Source organism: Acomys russatus, chromosome 8, assembly GCF_903995435.1.
Source record: "Acomys russatus chromosome 8, mAcoRus1.1, whole genome shotgun sequence".
NCBI classification, from domain to species: Eukaryota; Metazoa; Chordata; class Mammalia; order Rodentia; family Muridae; genus Acomys; species Acomys russatus.
In genome coordinates this window covers 33051658-33074924 of record NC_067144.1, presented here as the reverse complement: position 1 = coordinate 33074924, position 23267 = coordinate 33051658, and the positions used below count along the sequence as shown (strand labels likewise).

At 37.0% G+C, this 23267-nt stretch overlaps 1 protein-coding gene across 1 annotated transcript in view; it reads left to right on the top strand.

Moving 5' to 3' along the window:
- The window catches only part of Bbx (BBX high mobility group box domain containing), a 239573-nt gene that overhangs the window by 81518 nt on the left and 134788 nt on the right, over window positions 1–23267 (top strand). Inside the window, exon 3 of the mRNA XM_051150036.1 lies at window positions 17910–17982. The gene's annotated coding sequence lies outside the window, so the exon portion shown is untranslated. The remainder of the gene's footprint in view (window positions 1–17909; window positions 17983–23267) is intronic.

Genomic DNA, 23267 nt, shown 5'->3' with positions numbered 1-23267 from the left:
TCTTAAAACTTGCTTCTTTTACTTCATATAGTACCTGAGCTTTGTCCAAGTTTTTGCATGCACCTGGAGTCTAATTATTGTTTGTACCCTGAGCAATATTCCACTACATATTTAAACACGTACATACACATACACATACACATAGAAACACATTATTTACATACACAGATAATTATGTTTATTTGTCATATTGTTTTAAGTTTATGGTAATTATAATTAAAATCACTATAAACACATATATAAGTATTTATGTGTCATGGGCTTTGATTTATCCCAGTTACTAAGAGTGGGTGGGCTTCTATTGCTGTGCCATTTTATACTTAAGCTCTCTCTATTAATCTATCCTTTTCCAGGTTATTCGTCCTTCCTTGTTAAAACATTCTTAAATTTTTAAAAAATTTGTTGTACGCATGTGAGTATTTTGCCTGCATGTAAGTATGTGCATCGTGTTTGTCTGATGTTTGTAGAAGTTAGAAGAAGGTGACCCACTGTGTGAGTGCTAGGACCCAAACTTAGATCCCCTCCAAGGGCAGCACCAAGGGGTGTAATTGCTGACTTTCCTTTCCAGCTCCATTGACACATTCTTACAGGTCTTTCTTAAGAGCCTTTGTCAGGTAATTTTACTATCTGTTATTTCTGATTGGTATCACTTGATTTGCTCTGTGCAACTTGATATTTTCCAATTTCTTTTTATTTATGTTGATTAATTTTGGGTTTTATTCTAGACATATTTGTTACTGTGTTATATAGACAACAGAATCTTACATTCTTTGTGAAATATTGAGAATATTTTTTTTAAGTAGAGAGTTGACTTGGTTAAGTTGAGGATTCAAGTTCCTAGTAGCTCTCGGTAATTGTTCCCATGTTAGTTCACATATCTGATCCTTTTCAGCCTGCTTGGGGTTATCTACGTACTTCCAAATTCAGTGGCCACCGTGAAAATGGGGTCATTTGTCCTATAGTTCATTTTCCAGGGTTTTTATGTGGTATTTAGAATCAGAATGCACTTGCATGGTTGAGACCAAGAGTTTATAAGGACCTTGAAGGAATCACATTCCTCAGCCCTTTGCTCTCTGCCATTTTCCTAGGACCTTGTTTCTGATTTTCTGGTTAGCCAGCTGTGATCTTTAATTACGATGCATTGCCATGCCAGTCTCACCCTCTTGGGACCAGTGTCCCACCAATTGGAAGAAGGCTCTGCCCTGCAGAGTTTGTGTTCCTTTCCTGTGGCCTCCGGTTTTGCTGCTTCCCTCTGCACAGAAAGACCTGAGGCCCAGGACAGGCAAGAACTGAGGAAATGGTACTTCAACGCTTACTCTTCTGTGCTCCAGTGGCTCTTAACTGCTATATGCAGCCTGTCAAGTTATAGCTGTGTGACCTTGAGGAAACACCTTAACTTACCTTTACTTCTGCATCTGCAAATAGGGCTATGGAACCTGCAATTGCTAAAGGAATTAAATGGCTGAGGCAACATCTAGAATAGTGTCTGGCTTATGAGAGTGTTTTTGTCCACCACAGAGAACAGGGCATTTATGTGAATTAAGTTGAACGTTACTTCTTGCGTTTGTTTATAAGCACAATTTGAGCTTCTAAGACAGGTCATGGGAAAGTGGGGTTCTTTTTTGTGTATAAATAAGTTTTTTTTATATTAAAGGCTTGGGACATAGATGGAGCATGACTATTGGTAAAATAGGCTTAGACATCTAATCAATATTTTTTTTTTTTTTTTTTTGCATTCTGTCAAGCATTTAAACATTCTAAAGTTTTGGATGTTGATACATTTAATGAAGTTAAGAAAAAACAACATGTTCTTTTAAAGCTGCAAGTGAAAGTACAGTAAACATGGAGAAGAAGAAAGATCAAGTTCTCATAACTGGTGTGAGGGGTGCATTGTTCTAATTACTCTATTTTACTCTTGTTGATGTCAGAGCCACTTTGTTTCTAATTTATATATCAAACTGTGATTTAATGTATATTTTATATATATGATATAGAGAGTTCAGTGATGTTTCATTTTCAAGCATCCACTGGAGACATCGTTTCATAGATTGGGAGGACACTAAAGTTATGTACATTAATGAATGTACAGTATCTCAGTTGGTGTGGGTGAAGAATCTGGAGTAGCTTCACTGAGCGATTCTGCTTTTATGGGGTTAGAGTCAAGGTGTCAGCTTTCATGTAAATCCTTCAGTGGGGCTGGAGGATTATTTATCGTAGTTCACTCATGTGCCTGGTTTCTAGGTGCCTATTTTAGTCAGCTTTCTGTCACTGTAATGAACACCCAAGATAACAAGCTTCTAAAGAGGAAAGCTGTATTTTGGCTCATGGTCTCAGAGTTTCCATCCCATGACAGATGGGCCCTGTTGCTTTGGGCCTATGACAGTACATCTTAGCAGGAAGCTGTGGTCAGAAGAAGCATTCGTCATTTGGCACTGGAATGTAAGAGAAGGAGAAGATCCTAGCCTTTCAGGGCACAGCCTCAAGACCTGAAAACCTCCTTCTGGGCACTGCCTCTTAGAATTCCACTGGCTCCTAGCAACCGCAGTCTGGGTACTAAACCATTAACACATGAACCTTCTGAGTGTATTCCAGATCCAAACAATAGCAGCATACTGCCATGACAGTGATATAAGGATGGCTTATTTGAAGATAACTCACTTAGGAAATAATGGATAACAGGAATATATGATTTATTTTTATTTGTTGTTTAAAAAAAACCTCATTTAATGTCTTGCTTTATTCTTAGTACTTAAAGAGATTTTCCTTATATTGAGTATTTTTAATGAATTTTTTTCCTCAGTGATAACAAATATTACAGCCCTAGAAAGCCCAATCACTTTGTTGTATGTGAGGACTGACTATTTCAACTGGTTTACTAACAAAATTAGCTGAGCTGTTTTTCTTTTCACATAGGAACAAAAACTAGTCCAAAAAGAGATGGTACCCAGTGCACTCAGCCATTTGTCATGACACTGTGTGTATGTACATACACAGACACACATACACACACACACATACACACACACACACACAGCCACTGGAGGGCTCATTCCATAGTTTAAAAGTTACATGAAAACAGTAAGCTCACTGTAGCAGTTTTAACTAGAATAGAAAGATACGATGTATCCTACATTTTTCAAGTAAAATTGGTAGTGAGTAAAGGTATTGAATCAGTTAGTTATAAATGAAAATTAAATGCACATACAAATTATATATATTTTTCCAGTGTTTGGTTTTTGTTATATTGGAATGAAAATAGACACATTACCCAATTTCTTTATATCTTTTAAGCCTGATGCCAAAATAATAGAATAGATCTGTTACAGTTTCTTAGTAAAGAAGGAATTTAACAGGTAAAGTTGTTATTTCTCATCTCTGTTGTTTATGTATCACATACCTTCTTTCTTAGGGTTCCATGAGGCATTTCTCTTCACCCAGCATAATGACCTCCAGCAATCTCAGTGGCATAATAATAAAGCTAGTTAAACAGTAGGGATCATCTTAGAATTTAACTAAAACCAAGAGTAAGGTGGTGCATTTACCAACACTTAATCTGTACTCTTTGGTACTATGAAAACTGAGTGAAATCGGAGGATCCTAAGTTCAAAGCCAGATAGAAAAGTGGCATCTACTGTTTTTTATTGTGTTTAAAATACTTAAAATATGTGCTGGTGAGATGGTTCAGCAGGTGAAGGTGCTTTTTTTTTTTTTTTTTAATAAGCCCAGGGACCTGAGTTTTAGCTCTAGTACTGACCCAAAAGGAAAGGCTCTTGCCAAGTGGTTCTCCCCTCCATAGACATGCCATCCTCTTCCCCAAAAATGAGTGCATGAATAACTAAGAGATACGTAAGTGCTACCATTCTTTGGTCTGATCTGAAAGTGGCTTCAGAACACTTTTGTTATTCAAGAAGAGTGGGAACTGACCAGGATGAAGGGTATTAGTGCCTAAAAGCAGCCTATCTATATCATATAGAAAAATTTTGTACAAAATCTATCCTGTTCCTCAAAAAGAGTATTTTTACTTCCTTGGTCTTCCACACTTGAAAGGAGTGTTTTGATATTCTTTTTTTTTATAATTGTGAAGTGTTTACTTTTTAAATGTTTGATCTGAGCTCTGGAAGCCTACAATTTCTAGAGCAGCAAAGCATGTTTTTTTCCCTGCTCAGATTTGGGTCTCTTCCCACTGAGCTTGCAGAGCTGAGGGTGAGTGTTTTGGGGGATTTGGCTGAGGGTCCCTAGTTCTTGAGTAGCTTTGTCCTTTAGCACTTCCTCACAGATGGAAACTGAATTGAAAATTAAACAGACCCCGGTGAAATCTAGTAACAACAGAAGACCCTGTATATCTCATCATTTGAAAACACTGGATATGCAAATACGAGTATTTAAATGCTTGCTCTTTCTATAGGAAATAGCAAAGCATTGCTATAAAACCAAAAATAAACTCCACAAATGAATCAGTATAGCTACCAGCCCCTTCTTAATACTGAGTGTGGAGCAGGCCAAGGCAGCATTGTGGAATAATTGTTTGTGTGTTTTTAAAGCCACTGGTAAAGAAGTTGGGCGGCCTCAGAGCTGTTTTCTACCTTTTATTCACAGTGCTCATTAATACATTAGACAATACTCTGTGTCATTTGGGGCATGAGATACTGAGTTATCTTTATTGTGGAATTTTAATTGAAAGGAAATATTCCCTGTGAAAAACATCTCTCAGGAGGGCAATTATAAAGCATGTTAATCCTACCAAGATATTAACCTCCTGATCCTCAGTTCTGGGGTGCATTCTGTACCTTGCAAGGTAAACTAAAAATACTCAGGAAGGAAAATTTCAAGAGATAATGAAATGAAAATGTAGACCAGTGTCTATAAGTCACAAATTAGAAAATAAATCCTTCATCAAATGTAAATGACAAATCTTTTGCTGTCTTATAATTAGTTTCTTGTTCTTTGGGGACATTAATAAAATACTAGTTTAAAAAAATACAAAACCCTTTAATGCACATTGAGAAGCCTGTGTGAATGATTTACCTATTTGATTTGTACTCCAGAGATGTTTTCCCCTTATATGTATAACTGATAAACATAGCTATATCAATTAGTGGCTCTGTTTTCTTAATATATAAAAAGGAGAGGAGGAGGGAGGCTTATATCACTTACTGTAATAATTTTTACATTTATTAGTTTTGTTCTATGTGTATTGATGTATGTATGTGCACTGTGTACATGCCTGGTATCTGCAGAGGATGGAGGAGGGAACAGATCCCCTGAAACTAGAGATCGGGATAGTGAGCCACCATATGGGTGCAGGGAACTGAACGTGGGTCCTCTTAAAGAGCAAGCACTGGTAACTGCTAAGCCACCTCTCTAGCCTCCTATGTAATGTGTTTTGGTAGAGTCCATTGTCCGTAAAGTACCTTGGTTTCCCAAGGGCAGTTTAATGAATATAGTTACTAGTACTATTATTTGAATTTCTAGTGTTAATCTTCTCTTACTTTGTTCTAACAATGAGCGCAAACCCATGATGACTGAATTATGTTAATATGAAATCTTATATATGAAAAGTTCTGTTCTGTTGAGACTGGTATGATCAATTCCCAGTTCCTTCAACAATTTGACTAACACTAATAATTGTGATATAAAGTGTAAATAACCCAAATCTTTCTTTGGTATGTTTCTGTACTAGAAGTAGACAAGGGATCCCTCGGCATGATGACTCTTCGGCACAGTGGGTTTCAGGTATCAAGGCCACTAGTTCTTTTGCTTTGATTTTTGAAAACTATGTAGTTTTGAAATCTTGGGACCTTAGAGTCTAAGGCATCACTTTCCTCTGAGAGTTCTCAAGCAATAATAGCTTATTATGGTTCTGCTTCAATTCTCTCCACTGACAGAGAGATAGCCAAAGTGAACCCGCTTTTGGACAGGCTTGCTAGTTACTAAGTAGCAATATTGAGCACCCCAAACTGTCTGCTAGGAGCGCACACTAATTAAGTTTAGTCTTATGTTCTGAAACCACTATACAAAATTATGTATGATGCCATTCTCTTATGAGAGTCCAAAGAGATGAATGAACAGCGCTTTCCCTTCAGCCGCCCTGCTCCCAGGTTCTTTCCATTCCTTCTCAATGGTCTGACCTGGAGGCATTTTGAGTTCTTCATTTCCTCGCCTGACACTCCAGCACTGCGTAGAGTGTGGCCTTTTGTTTCTTCTTACTGGACAGTGTAACTTTGCTAAATCCAGCTTGTTTGGAAGGACTGTACAAAGCTGATTCATTTGCATGTTGCCATTTTTCATTTCGTTTCTGTTACGGTAGGTGCCCCATTCTCTACCTTTGGATGTTTATTCATCCCGCTTGGCACTACCAAGCTTAAACTGTGTGCACTAACTTTCAGTGTTACAAGCAGGTAAAATATCAATGCTTACTTATAAATCAGTAGGTTTATTTATATTCTGCCTACTCCACAGTTGAAGATTTTTAATTCAGATGCAATGTCTTTTCGACTGCTTTGAATTTTCATTCTGGAACTTCAAAAGAGAAACCTAGAGTGTCCCTGTTAACAGCATTTATCATTCCCACTGCTGACTTAGTATGCACAATGCTCAGTTTTTATGTAAAACTAGCATCCGTGCAAAGAACTTAGTAATCACATCAAAGTGGTTGCTTTGGATGGATGGAGGGCAATGGGAGTGGAATATGAGATAGAGAGACCTAATTAGTTAATTAAAATACTTATACTTATTTTGTTAGCAGTAGTATCAAATTGTGCTGCAGATTTAACTCTAAACAAGAGTTGAAGTTTGGGCTTGCTAAAGTCTGTCTTAAAGTGTACTTAGAAGATTCTCAAATTGTAATGCAGTACTCTTGGTGCTGACCAGTTTCACTGCAATCTATGAACTATACATCAAAATCAGGATCCAACATACTGTTCTTTACTCCAAAGTATAGTCATTAAAATTTGGTTAATAGCCTATATGTCACAACAAATTTTGGCAGTTTCAGAACACTGGAAAAGCCTTGTTAATGTAGCTAAGACACAGTAGTGTATTCTGGGCCTGAATTTACATTTATTAGTACTCCTTTTTTTTTTTCATTCCTCTTACTGTCAAACTAAGAAAAGAATACTTTTGTTGTTACTTTTACATTATAGAGAGTGCTGTGCTTATATTCTGTGTCACCGTAGAGTTCATCAGTTTGAGCTTTCTTTTGGTTATGTGTAGACATTCATATTAGACATTATCACATATATTGTAGTCCATGTATATGAAAGGGGCCTGAGTCATATAAGATAATAAAGGATTTAATGACCAAGGTACTCAAATATAACAAAACCAGCTCTTTGAGTCTTTGTGCCTATATAAAAAGTAACTCAGGCACTGTAATTGCCTTTTCAAACTACAGAGATTCTATTTGAAAGTATATTCAAATTTTAATATGATGTTATAGACCTGTAATTCCAACTACTGGTGCGGCCAAGATAGGAAGATCAAAAGTTCAAGTGTGGCCTGGGTGACTAAATGAATTCAAGGCCAACCTAGGCAGCTTAATAAAGTAATGTAAAAAGTAAAAAGAGGACTCGGTATAAAGCTCAGTGGTAGAGTGTTTGCCTAGTATACATAGGTCCTAAGTTCAAACCCAGGTATCATAATAATAAGTTAGAATGAGATAAAGTTGGTTCAGAATAGTCGATAATAATTAGATTAGTCTTTGGCAGTTCATACATGTATATAATATTTTCTGGTTACTTTCCACTGACACCCTTTCTTGTCTCCTTCCCACTTATACCAACTCCCATTTTGGTTTTGCTTTGTCACCTATTTAGTTTAACCAGGGCCATATTCAGAATAGTTTTTATGTGAATTCACTTTACTTTAATCCTTGAAAAACTGATTATGTTGTTCAAGGGGTGAGTGTGGCAGCATGGAAGCAAAATATTGTGTTCCCAATTAGTATGTGTTTTTGCTCTTTTTCTCCCCTTCTCTTAAATACGAGAACAATTGCCGGGCCATCACTGTGGCTGGAGAATTAACTGTGTGGCATGCACCACTTAAGTACAACACCCACGTAGCAAATTGTAAGCCATTGGAAATATCATGAGCACTACTTTCAGAAGTCAAATTAGCATTTGCCCATTTCTCGGTGTTTGTGATAAAACCTGAATATTCTTTTTTATAGGTAACATACATTGAAGAAATTGCTATAACATAGGTAGAGACTTAAAATCTAAACATCTTGACTTATTGAGTATCTGCCCAAATTTTTGGATAAATTTGTTGAAGTTCAGATTTGAAATAGAGTAAAATAAATCAGTGCCTTTGTCTCTTTTCAGAAGTTATGTAGGTAGGCCAATACTTTTGTGTTATTTTTCTTGTATTTGGACAGGACTGCAAGCCGCTGCCCCACTCTATGTTCCTGTAATCATACAGCGTACTGTATCTGCTATTTGTGAGCGGAGGTACGACTCGGGCTTCATACCCATCCCTCACCCAGCTGCAGCATTTAGGGTGATAGAATAAACTGAATGTCTAAGCCTGGGTGGTATTTCTACCCTAGATCTTGGGTAGAATTACATCAGTATGTGGACTTTTAACTCTAAAAGAGATGTGAAGTATTTTCTTTAAAAAAATCCAAGTGCGTTTTACTAAACAAGGGAGGAAAGTATGCTAGGTGGGAAAACATAAAAGTCTGCTGACTCTGGCTTAAGGAGCACGTAATGGTTTGGATGAGAATGGCAACTATAGTAAATTTCCTTTCTAACTAAATTGTGATAATTATCTGATATTATAATTATAAGATGCTAGAATTTCAAAATATATGTTACCAGTATTGAGAATTATTACAGCTACCTCTAGGGTCACTTGAGGGCAAGCCTTTCTCTGTTTACCTTTAGTCTATGTAACTGGTGACCCTTGGGATTTTATAACACTGAATTCGATGGATCATTACATCGGATTTAGGGACAAGGGGTAAACTTACATTAATTAAATTAAACATATATTTAATTACATATTTAATATGTTAAAATTATTTATTATATTTAAGTATTGATACAGAGGATGGAGTCTTTTCTTGATTGATAAATGGTCAGACATTTCTATTGTACATAGATGGTTATTGTTAGAGGCTGTGCTTAATTTTAATAGAGGGTATGATTTTAATTACTATTTCTGGCTATTTTTATTGAGGCTATGCATTTAAGGGGAATTGCTGTTCATATGGCATTGGGTAGCATTCTCTAGTCAGTACATAATTTTAATATTGTTATAATGAAGTAGTTGATGTTCACTTGTTAAAAAAATTATTTTTATAGTAGTAAATCTTAGCTTCTTCAGCTAAACTTGAACAGAAAGTAGTTTCTCATATTTCCTCTGCTAAGTAGCAATAACTTAACTTTTACTTCAAGATATATATATAGACGTGGTTTTTAAAAAATTAGTATTTTGCATGATCAACCTCTATAGGTAAAAGGAGTCTCTGTCTTCCAACTAGTACCAATAAATACTCTCTGAACCTGAGAGCAGAAAGTTAGCTTTTTCTTGTTTTTTTTGTGTGGAGGGTCATGGGAAGAATAGTATTACTGATAGGAGATAATGTTATAAGTGCTCTGGTCTGTAGCTTCCTGCTCTTCTATGTTTGGCAAACTAGATCAAAGATGGACAATAGTCTAAAAGCACAGTGAGGTGTTGACTGTGTCAGGAGCCCTGAGCTCTGGGCTACAACCTGTCCCTGTGTCACTGGCTCATCAGAGGGTCGTCAAACCTAGCAACCTGCTAGTCTAACATCCTTCATTCTGTGATTTAACAGTACGTCTGATAGAGAACACCATTAAACCCAACAAGGGTAGCAGTAGGCAGTAGAGGATATTGTGAAGAGTTGAGTAATGTTTCCATCTGGTCACAAAGCAGCCATGACTCTTCTGGACCATACATGACTTCAGCTATGGAAATTGAAATTTATCTTCCTTGGAGCACTGAGGGGGAAAGTTTCTTAGAGTTTCCTGACTCAAAATGAGTGGTTACTAAGTGGCATTATTTGTCTCAAAAATATCTGCCTTGTGAATTCCTTTCCTCAGAAGGTGGCGCCTTGAGTCTGCGGTAGGTTACTTTGGAGTAGACGCCTTTTATGCTCACATCAGGACTACTCCTGTTCTGGAACACGAACCAGAGCCCTTCTGCCAGAAACAACCAAAAGGGACAGGAACTCTTTATGGGTAGTAAGCATCATTCTTCGACAGCATCACACATGTACACAACCATCATCATCATATCCACTCCCAAGTCCCCTCTTCCTCTAGAACTCCCCCGTCTTACTTCCCCTTCCTGTCTCCACGCCCTCTTCTTTTTAGTAACACACTGAGTCTAATTAGTGTTGTCTTTATACACACAGTTGTGGGATAGTCCATTAGCATAAGCCCTCTTAGCAGCGGCCACACCTCTGAATAAAAAAAAAATAATTCTTCCTCCCCCAGCAGCCGGCAGGGCCAGTACCTCTTCAGCTAGGGCTGGGACCCTGTGGGTCTCTCCTCTATTTGTGCTAGAATGCTGACTGTCCTGATCTCAGGTCTTATGCAGGTAAACACGGCAGCTGTGAGGTTTTGAGTGCAATAACCATGGCCTGTTCATACTACAGAAGGTCAAAGTCCTCCCCGTTCTCTATTTCTTACATTTTATTTATCTATTGATTATCTACCTATCCTCACTTCCACAAGTTTTCTGAGCATTGTGTGTATGTAAGGGTGAACTGATAAAAAAGTCTTATCTAGTGCTGAGCTCTCATCAGTCACTCACTCTTAGCATGTTAACCAGTTGTACGTATCTACATTAATTGCTTCCTAGTAAAAATTAGCTTGTCAGACAAAAGTTGAGAGCAGCACCAATCTATGGATATAAACATAAGTATTTGGAAAGAAATTTGACAGTATGATTGTTCAGCAAAACATGAGTAGTAAATTTCTCCCTAGGGCCTGTGATCTCCCCAGCATGAGCTTTTGTCCAGATTTACAGTAACAAGTGTGAATTCCTTCCTATGGAGCAAGCATCAAGGCCTATCACAAAGCTTTTGGTTATTCCCATAATGGTCGTGCCACTATTGCACAGTGGGCACGTCACACTTCTGGGTAGACAAGGGGCCAGTTGGTATGCGGGGTCCAGCACGGGATGAGACCATTGATGTCCTTTCTTCCCCAGCAGCCTACTTGGCACCTTCCGGCACTGTGAAAGCTAGCCAGCAGAGAGGAAGTTTCTTAGTCAATCCTAGCTTGATTTCTCTATGTAACAATATAATTTTTAATAAAAAATGTAATTTTATTAAACAAGATCACAATTTGAAATGATAACCTTATATTTTAAAATTATCTTTGTAATTCAATTTAGTAATAATGGGAAATGAGAAAGTCAATGCCCTTTACTTTTTAGGATAGAACATTTTCCATTTAAAATTACATAAATTGGTGATTGCTTGCTTTTTATCACATGACTTTTGACTATTTTTTTTCATAAGAAAAGAAATTGATGAAGTGAAAGCAGCCATGGGAACTCTTTCTTACCTCAAAGGATGCGGTGATCTTGGGTAAGAGGTCAAAGTTTCTCCAGTGGGATTCGCTTACAAAACCCTTCCTAAAGGCGCAGGTGTACTCCTAAAGTGTCCTGGAGAGGTGTTGCATGAGCTAACTGAGTCTCCCAGGGGAGATCCCGTTTGGCTGATATTCTAATGACAACTTAGTTCCCAGCTTTGGCCTGAGTAGCTTAGAGCTAATGAACTTTTGTAAAGTACATGGTAGTTCCCTGTCAGTATTCCTGACATAGGTACTGGTAAGCATGTTTTTATACTCTTCCTGGAAGTGAAACTTAATCTGACTTTAATGTGTAATTTCCCCTCCCTGAGAAGGTCAAAGGCACTCTTGTACAATTCATAGGCACATAAAAGAGGCATTCAGTGGTCCCCTGCCAAGCCATTCTAGTGGACTAATACCTGGTCATTTTCTACATCTACTTATGGAAACTGCAGAAATTCATAGTTCTACTGTATTCCTTGAAGCAATAATCTCATGGAAAATGATAATTATGATAAAATAACCATATTACCAAATCAGTTAATGTATACTGAAATGGGTAGGAGTAAAAAGTGGCTACTTAGAATTAAACATATGCTAAAGCCACTGAAATTAAAGTAGGATCTACAGCAAAACACCATTTGAGAGAATAGCAATTCATTCTGCATTCAGATTCTGAGAATATTCAAAGCAAATTTCAGTGTGCTCACAGTGTTACTTTATTAGATGTTTTTCTACCTTTTAGTTTTAACTCTATTGATAAGATTACATTGATAAGGTGACATTTATTACAACTCACTGACTAGTAATAGTAAGCATTTTGCATTTGTATTCCCTCCTAACAATTCTGGTTTCTGGTTTGTTTGTTTTTTTAATTTATATATGTTCATTGCACATAGTTTTGGGTCTTAATTCTTAAGGGAATGTATGGATGCCATGTTGATTTTTCTGATGAGGCGTAGAGAACCTGAGAGGCTTTGGAATTGTCCCACATTTTCAGGGTGTATCTAAGACTACCAGATTTACTTAACACAGCTCTATGCTATTAACTGTACCCTGCTATTTTGGAGATTGTGGGCACAAGAAACTATTGTTTTCTCATTTGCTTATCTTTCATGTTCTACTTTCTGATGTTGAGAGTTTTGCTATGGTCAGCTCTGCCACTTGTGCCTTCTAAGACTTCTCACCAGCCATGGTATTGGTCATCCTAACCCTTTACAGCTCTCTTCCATACTCTATCGGTATATCTGATGGTCAGCTCTACTTAAGAGTCTACTGTTATCCATCTCCTGCATAGCAGCTGCTGTGTACATACTGACTACTGTGTGTTTGCCTGTGTGTGTGTATGTGTGTGTGTCTGTGTGTGTGTGTGTATTTGTGCCTCTGTGTGTGTGTCTTGCATATGTGTATACTTGTATGTATGGGTGCACCAAGGTGGCTAGGATAACTGACCAGTACCAGAGATCCACATGTTTCTGCCTTTCTAGTATTGGAATTACACACCTCTGTCACAGTGCCTAGCTTCTTTGAGTTGAATTCAAGTCTTTATTCCTTCAAAAGAAGCATTTTGGTGAATGAGCTATCTTCCTAGCCTGCATCCTAACTTTAGGATGAAATTATTTACTTGTGTTATTTACTGTATATTACTGTATCATTTTTAACTGGTGCAATACTGAGTAATGTAGGGGGAGGGACATCCAAGTCTTTATTCTTGACATGTCAGGAGGCCACTATTAGACAGTGAATATAGAGTGTTTGTCACTGCTAGCTAGTATTTTCTGGAAACTTTTTGGAAAGTAAAGAAATGGACAGTTTCTGTAATTCCTGATAGATTCAGAGGGGAACTATTTTCCTTTTTCTTATACTCAGTGTATCTTAATCAAAAAGCTCTGGGTCATGAGAAAATGCTAGGTTTGTGATGGTAAGGTGACAAAATCAAACTTGCATGTTTATTTAAAAAGATTTCCATTCTTCGTATAGTTGACATTTGTAATGTCAGTTGAAGGTTGGTACCTGGCCAAAATGCCTGTGAAATAGTTGTGGTTTAGGCTTCAACTATAAAAAGATGGGCAGGTAATATTAACTGATGAGGTTTGTTTATTTCTACTTAGTGTTGCCGCTCTCATGCCTGCAAACACATACACACGTCCCAAAGGTATCTATGTCCATAAGAACATATTTTACTTCAGTGAATTATTTAGCTAGAGATCAGTCCATGTCTTTTCTAGTTCTGGTCTGTGATAGACCACTCATTGGCTGAACCTGCACAGCAGTGGGCTGAACAGCCCCATTCTATGAAACTGTAGATGGCATCAGATGCCATGATTCAGGAGAGTAGAATATACAGAATGATAGAGGGGGAAATGTGCACAGGACAAGGAAGCTTTAGTTAAAGGAGTTTTGGAAAATGAACACGAATGCATTTCATTACATGGAAATCAGTTTGGCATTTGTACTTCAAACACTTGCTGTTTCATGGTGCCTATTTATCTTATATTCAGGTGTAAAAACATGAGTTTTCTGTTTTCATGAGTATGGAATAAAAATGCTTCTTTTTGTAGCAATTTAGCTCTTTTGTTGTTCTTGAACTATATAAATGGACAAGCTTTTGTATCATGTGTTGCACCATGCCCTGCCATTTTATTTTTTATTTCTTGCATTTGAGTATAATTGTTCCTTAGCAAATAATTATAGTCCAGAATGACTTTTATTGAGCTTGATTGAATTAGGGGTATGTATGAGAATGAGTTGGTTAGCTTAATGTATTATCCAGAGAATTGATGAAAACATCAGAAAAGCAGTCATTCATGGGAAATAAATATACTTCTGTGTAAGTGGGCACACAGTTACCTTGGGGTCCCTTCTGCACTGAGTAAGTAGTAGTAACAATGGGGTGCATAACCCAATCTTGGCATAGAAGGGGGCTTTTTGATAATGTGCCTTTGAATTCCATGCCTGACATTAACACTAATTGAAGGTCTGTCTGTTGGTAAGAAGTGGCATCTCACCTCTTCTAGTATCACAAGATTTTCAAAACACAGTTCCCTAAGGGTTGAGCTGTGCCAGGAAGTCATTTACTCCAGGATATTTTATCAGTTGCTTAGGCTATCCTTAGGATTGGTTTTTCAGATGCCAAGTCATCTGCCCTAAGAGGCATATAATAGATAGCTTTTTCACTTGCTATGATGGAGTTTCTCAGTGAATTTATGTTATATTAGGTCAGGGTTGGCCAGTGCTTGGGTAGGCAGAACCATGGGTGGGGAGCTGAGGCCTTGAAATGGAAGGGATGCCTGTTGAGCCATTGAGAGCTGATCATGGGGAGTTACAATTTTAAGGTTCTCTGAGGTGAGTAGGAGTGAGAGGAAGCCTGAATAGGACCCAGAAAACACAGCTAGGTACTTGGTTACTCAGACAATAATCTATTTGGGCTTTGGACTAAGGGTACATTCAAATAACCATTGTATTTACTTATATAAGGGCTGTTTCCTGTGTGTGTATGTCTGTGTCTATGTATTTGTAGGTCCAAGGACACTCCATATTAGTCTGTTCTCTCTTTCTACCATGTGTGTCCTTAGGGGTGGAACTGAGGTCTTCTGGCTTTATGTGCTGAGATATTTTGCTGGCCATAAAGTTTTTAGAAAGAGTATTTTAAAATAATTTATATATTTTATGAAAATGAAGATTCCTATACCACTTATTTTTTTCAGTTTTGGATACTGCATGCTTCCTTCATAAAATAGACATTTATTTGGATATATATCTATATCTATATCTATCTATCTATCTATCTATCTATATATATATATATATATATATATCTTTAGCTTAAAAATAACTCGTTTCCCATTTTCAGCATTCCCCAGTTGCTTGTAGTTCTTCGTCTAGGCTTGGGGTGCTGTGAGCTTTCCCCATCCATGTTATGTTCAGGTCTCATTTTGACAGCCATATTGGTGAGCCTTATGTGTATAGCCTCTCTGACACACTCTACAATCACAACAAAATGTTCCCTGGCTCTTAAAATCTTTGAATTCTCTCTTCTACAATGATCCTTCAGCCTTAGGATTAGGAATTATATTGTAAATGTATTAGTTGAGACTAGGTACCACAAAGTCAATTGTTTTCTGCATTTACTCCATTGTGTTTTTCTATAATAGTCTCTTTCACAACGTTTCTTTGATGCAGGGTGAGAACTACACTAATCTGTGGGTATGAAGATAAATATTTAGAATATAGTTAGGAATTATGACTCTAAATTCAAGGGGTCAGCCCTGAGATCCTCATCGTGTGTGTGTATGTTACATTATACAGACTGAGCAGGTTGTATTTGTGTATTTAGGAGTGTGTGTGTGTGTGTGTGTGTGTGTGTGTGTGTGTGTGTGTGTGTGTGTGTGTTTAACAATAATTAAAGAAAAAAATCATAAATTTGAGATAGAGCAAGGGTGGTGAATGGGAGGGGATGAAGGAGAGATGATATTTTAATTAAAAATTTTATTTTTTAACATTAATGTTAGTTTCAGCCATATTCTTATTTTCAAATATCTGAAGATGTCTCAGTAGTATCCACTGTGAAAAAGTATTCATTATTTCCTCTGCTATTACTTTGGAAAGACATGGTGATAACTGTCTCATCTATTCCTAACAGAACGACTTCATTGAATTACAACACATTTTTGATATTTAACTAAAGAGTCATAATTTCCATATCAATGCTAATTTATTGGGAAAAGGGCAAAAATTTAGTCAAACCATAAAACAACTGGTTATTGATGGAGTTGTAAGTCAGTGATATTCAATATCTACAGTGTTTACCCTTTTCAGTTGAGTATGGACTTATTACCACTGAGGCAAACTAAAACTGTCTCCAAAGAAAACTGAATTAACTGATTAAAAAACAATGTGGGAGGCTGAAGAGATGGCTCAGACGTTAGGAGCACTGACTGCTCTTCCAAAGGTCATGAGTTCAATTCCAAGCAACCACATGGTGGCTTACAACCATTTATGATTGTGATGAGATATGGTGCTCTCTTCTGTTGTGCAGACAGAATGCTGTAGACATAATAAATACATCTTTTAAAAAAAACAATGTGATCTCAGAATATGCCTGTATTTCTGTTTTAATCTCATATGTCTCATTTAACTTCATAGACATTTTACAGCTGACCTTGACAATCTTGTTTTATTTTTTATACTTGGAAAGATGGGGTTTTTTTGTGTGTGTGAATTAAATTTTATTTAAGCAACAAGCACTTATCCTTTTTTTTTTTTTTTTATTCTTGTTACATCTCAATGTTTATCCCATCCCTTGTATCCTCCCATTCTTCCCTCCCTCTCATTTTCCCCTTATTCCCCTCCCCTATGACTGTGCCTGAGGGGGATTACCTCCCCCTGTATATGCTCATAGGGTATCAAGTCTCTTCTTGGTAACCTGCTGTCCTTCCTCTGAGTGCCACCAGGTATGACTTTCACATGAACTCTGGTGCCTCATATTTGACCATGTCCCCTGGAGGGGGAGACCTGGTGGCACTCAGAGGAAAGATGTTTTTGTTTGTTTGTTTGTTCTAAGTTTTATTTGTACTCTCACCCCTAGCTGTTTTCTTGTTTGTTCATTTATATTGCCTATTTTTAATTACCTTTAAATCATCCAAAAGAAATCAAAGAATAATACAGAATCCTAGTTTATCTTGCTGAGTTGGGCCAGCCATTGAAAATAACTTGATGGGTTTGAAGACCAGATAGTTTAGTTTTACAATTTAAGCTTAGTTGTTTAGGAGTTAAGATGTTTTAAGTTGATAATGATGAGATATGATAGATAACTGATTTACATTCAGAATTTTAGATGCACCAAAATAGGAAGGATGTTTTCTTCAAGGCTGCCAAATACAAACAGCCAAAACACTAAGAATGTAACATTTATATAATTCCTGATTGTGTCATGGTTCTTCTTGCTGTAGGTAGTTTATTTGTGTATATGTGAAACAATATAAATGTTTATGTAAAAAAATAAAATTATTTAATTAAAAAGAAACTTGAATTTAGAATTTAGTACCGATATCAGATTCACCATTTCCCACACCAGCAGGGGCTTTACCTGTAAATCTCCATTTCATTTTAGTTGAATATGGGGAATTGACTGCCTGTAATTCTGAGTCTAGGTAACTTTACTTTGCATTGAGTAATTGCCGGGACTGTCTTTTTAATATTAAAATCAATGATAAACAGTTTGGGGCACTTTTTCTAAAAAGCATTGGTTAGCAAAGGGATATTCGCCCTCTTATCTAGGATTATTTGGCCAAAGGAGGTAAGTGGGCTTTGTTTGAAAGGCCTGTGTGGTTCTCATGTTAACCAATTCACTATGCATCTTCACAGAATCCTGCTACATCATAGAAGTTGGAAGGTCTGATGTTCAGTGACGTCACAATGGACAGTCTTGGCTTGACTGGTAAGAGCTGCTCTGGACATGCATCTTACTTTCTTACCTGGAAGCAGTGAGACAGTCAAGAGCCAGGTGCTGTCAGAGCTGCCCTCAGCCGCTTCTCATCTGCTGGGTTCACCTTCCGTGTTGACTGGGGGAAGTGTGACCCTTGTACAGTTTTTCATGTCAGTGTTTTTGTGTATAACATTTTAATCTTCATCAAGTAAGTTGTCTTCTTATGGAATAACAAGTTTAAACTGCTCAGAATCTCCTATTTAATTATAATGTGTGATAGTGGTCCGAGCCAATCTGTTGAAGTCCTACAGATTTAGAAATTACACACCTAACGGATACCTAAGTGGTTGATCTCCCTTGAAGCAGCTTTTTTTCATACAGTGTTAACCTTAGGTAAAAGATGAATCAGCAGCCATTACCTAATAAAAATAAGGTCAAGTGTGTGGCTGCATCATGAAACCACTTAAAAGATTAAAATCACATAATGAAGAAAAGGTTGGGTTTTTTAAATATGTACACACAAATTGTATCATTTGAAACAATCTATTCTTTTGTACAAGTTATTTTTTAAATTACAAATAAGCCAATAGTATTTTAAAGTTAATATTAGTAATAATCATATCTGGAGTTTTCCCAACCTGGGTATACAATGTATGATTAATGATACATGAATACTGTATGGTGAATAGTTGTCTTAAGATTGTAGACATTAGTGTGAATTAACATGAGTAAATATATATATATATATATATATATATATATATATATATATATATATATATATATAATTATTCATATTACATCTCAATTGTTAGCCCTTCCCTTGTATCCTCCTATTCCTTCCTCCCTCTTCTCCCTTCCCCTATGTCTGTGACTGAGGGAGACCTCCTCCCCCTATATATGCTCTTAGAATATCGAGTCTTTTCTTGGTAACTTGCTATCCTTCCTCTGAGTGCCTCCAGGTCTTCCCATCCAGGAGACGTGGTCAGAAAAGGGGCACCAGAGTTCGTGTGAGAGTCAGATCTCACTCTCCACTCAACGGTGGAGAATATCATGTTCATCAGCTAGGTCTGGGTAGGGGTTTGAAGTTCACTGCCTATATTCTCCTATATTAAATAGTCTGATTATAGTTTTTAAGAGAGAAACTTATTTAACTTTCTGGTTAATTAGAAATTAATATGTCTAGAATAACTGCATATACTTTGATCTTTGAAGAAGTATATTATTGAATGTTGCTCTTATATTGTTTTTAGCCTTCTTTTGAATGTCATTGTCTAATATTGAACACCTGGTAAAAACAGTTTGATCTAATATGTATTTACTATAAGCACATTTAAGCACCAACAAAATCTTAATGTGAATAAGAATAGGATTTTGTTACTGTTTTTCCTCTACACTGCATCATCTTTTAAGCTTATATTTATTAGTGATACAAATTTTGGCTTTAAAAAGGACAATCTTCATATAATTATGCTTTTACTGAGTCAGCAGAATAGAGTATGGGATAGTCAAGAGTTCATTGGAAAATATCCTCTGTCGTCTTAATTGCTAATCCAAAGGAGAATTTAGGAGGGCCTAAAGAAAATTAAAATCAGGGCAGTATTCTGAGTATCTTACATATGAGTACCTAATCAGAACATAATACACAGGCCATTTCATGACAGTTTTGACTAAGTAGTCATGTGACCTGTGATTTCTGAATGAATGATGAATTATTGTAGTGAAAGTACATTGCATTGACTCCAAATAGAAATAGTACAGAAATTCAAATTGTTAAAAAGTTTAAGATGAAATTTTATTTGAAGATGTGCTTCTAGTTTATGCTTATATTTGTGTTTATGCACTCATCTTAAATATAGTAATAAGAAACAGAAAAGATACCATATAAAACCAAGAGTCATCTCTTGACAAATGGATGCATTTGTCCGAGAAGCATATCAGTCAAACTTTCTCATCATATCAGGAAACATGGCATCACATAGGTAGACATGGTATGGGAGAAGTATTTGACAGTTCTACCTCTGGATCCCCAGGCAGCAGGGTAAGAGAGTGTTTGTGGGCTTGACGTGGGCTTCTGAAACCTTAAAGCCCATCCTCCATAACTCACTCACCTCCTAATTCTTTCAAATAGTGCCATTGCCCAAGCAGTCAGCTACATGAACCTAAGGGGGGCGTTCTTATTCAAACCACTAACTACATCAAGAGTTCCCATATTTTCATGGCACATCACAGTAAAAATTATTTTCCTTTTTGGTTTACGGTTCCATATCTGTTCTTGCTCTCAATTTGGGCAACAAAGCTGAAGGGGCATTACCTCATGAAACACAGTCTTAAGGTTGAAACACCATAGCTGTAAAATGATCGCGTGGAGTGATATATGCCACTGTCTTTCATATTTCATTGCCCAAAACATGCTCAGTCTGGGCGTGCCCTTGGGAGTGGTGAGAGTGGAGAGCGCCTGCTCAGGAGGGGCCGCGTAAATTCTGACTATGTCTGAAATCCCATCTACTGCTTTTCTCAGTAGACAGAGTGTACGTAGGTTTAAAATCCCAAGAAATCCCTCAATAGGTGCATGTGTTTAACAGAAAATTACCCGAGCACAAATCCATTTCTTATGTGGAATACTATCTCTGCCAAATTTAAGAAATGAAGAGCTGCCATGATTTCTAACTAGTTCCTTATGTTAGAACTTCAGAACTTTCCTCATCACTTTCTTACATGGATATACAATATAGGTTATTGTTTAATGACTAGTTTGAAAATGAACAAGTATTGCTGCAGCCTGGAACTTTCTGCAGTTTGCATATAGAGTTAGGAAAGCGTAATACACCCATAAGTTTCTCACCTAAGTTTAAGTTATTAAACTGCTTTTTGAGGAAGGAATTCAAATATACAGCCAAGGCTGAGCTTGAATTCATCCTCCTCCTATCTTAGCCTTCCATGTGCTGAGATTAATGGTATGCACCATTTCTTCCCCCACAGAGCTTTATTCATGCTGTTGATATATTCCAAGAGAGAGAGGAAATGAATACTTTGTCTTCCTGTGTAATAATTTTACCAGATTGATGGTAGCCAAATGCCTCTGGATTGTTAAGCTCAATTTCAAGAATAATTTTAGAGGTGAAAAATACAAGCTACAGATGGAGCTGTTTTCTATACCAAAGAATGATATTGAAACATAAAATCTATTTTCTAAGTTATTTAATCCATAAATAAGAAATGTGGTTAATTATGGTCCAAGATTCTTAACAGCTTTGTTACTTTTGAGATAGGAAACATTTCAAATTAGCAAATTTATAATTTTATATCATGCAGTCACTGTCTATGAAAATGAAGCTCAAGCCGGGCGTGGTGGCGCACGCCTTTAATCCCAGCACTCGGGAGGCAGAGGCAGGTGGATCGCTGTGAGTTCGAGGCCAGCCTGGTCTACAAAGTGAGTCCAGGACAGTCAAGGCTACACAGAGAAACCCTGTCTCGAAAAACCAAAAAGAAAAAAAAAGAAAATGAAGCTCTTGTAAATGAAGATATCAAATCTGAGAACTTGAAAAACAGAGAACCAGAATAATTAATATAATAGAGGAATTGTATCATAAAATTGTATCATAAAATGACTTCCTGCATATTTTTTGCTATCTAGGAATAACAATATTTGAAAATTAGGTTGAAGAACAAGCGAATTGTGTTTCTTAGATTACATGTTTGTTTACTCTTGTTAAGATAATTCACATTTATTTTTCAAGGCAGCTTTTTTTTTTTTTTTTTTTGTAAAACAGTTGGGAATTCAAACGGCAAGTTGGCATATATTCAAGGTTTAGATTAACAGAAAAAAATTAAATTTGTGTATGTGAAATAATGCAGTGGAAATCAAAGACCTCAAGTCTTATCTCTACCTGCTTTTTCTTTTCTTTTCCCACTGTTTTCTGAGGGCAGCTGTATCAGTCGTTTTCGTCATCACTGTGACAAAATACTGTCTGGAAGCTGCTCAAGGGAGGAGAGCTTTGGCTCATGGTGGGAAGAGTCCAGTCCCTCATGGTGGGGAAGGCATGGCATCTGGGCTCCACTGGTTACATCATCTCACTGGACCAGGTTGCAGAGAGAGAGAGAGAGAGAGAGAGAGAGGGCCACAGCTAGGCCCTGTCACATAAAGGTTCCACAGCCTAAAACAGCACTACCAGCTGGGGAGCACATATGTGGTACACAGACCTTGAGAAACTTGGCAGCCAAGCTAAAGCAACAGTTAAATAATAGTTGTTTGAAGTCTTTGAGTATTAGCCTAGATGCCATTCACTGTCTGTAGTGCTACCTGTTACTATATGATCGTGCACATCAAGTAGATTGGCACTTGGGATTGGTAGTAAGTAGTATATTAGCCTGCTGGATATTGATATAGTATCATTTTTTTTTGTTGTTGGTTGGCTTTGCTGATATGTGTTTGTGTATACATTCTGTGTCCTTAGAATAATTCAGTCTCTGATTTGACATCTGTCTAAAACAAAATATAATCAAAAGGCAATAAACCATTGAGTTAAAACACCATGCAAAAAGAAATTTAATTTGAAAATTTACCAGTTCGTTTCTATATTCATAAACTACAGGATAAACTGTGAGCAGTGATCTTATTCTATAGGTGTCAACTTAATTGGTTAGGAATAATTTTTAACTTTTGTCTACTTTTGATTTTAGTTTCCTCTAAAATCCATTTATTCTGAAATGGTTCAAACTTGAAAACAGAGAGAGGAAGGAGAATGGGGCAGACGTGAAGTAGGGGGTAGGCTTTCTTTGACAAGGTTTTGCAGTGCATTTCCCAGTGATCTGACTTCTCACCGACCTTGTACAGGCTCTACAGCCTTTCAGTAGTGTCCCACAGGGGACACAGAGCCTTGATCTGGTGAGTCTTTAGTGTACATTTTAGATCCTAACTGTAGCAAGATGAAGGCTGTAATATTTCTATCACAAATTCATGTGCATTTCAATATAAAATGTGTACTGCGTTAACTGGGCACTTTGTTCTCATGTCAGTTTTGTATATGTGATTATGCACATGCAGTTTTTTCATAGGACCTCTTCAAGTGGATAAGAGGCTTAAACTTATATTAGAGAGTCTGTGTATGGTGGTGCTATTATTACCTGCAAACAGTGCCTAGCGTGTGGAAGTTGCTCTAGAAGCACTTGGCAAATTAATGTCATCCAAATTTACGTTCCGTTTAATACTGTATTCCATTAAATTTGGTGTTAGTAAGAACCCCCCAGGTTAGTTAATTATTTTATACTTATATAATATTTGTTTTCTTTCCGGT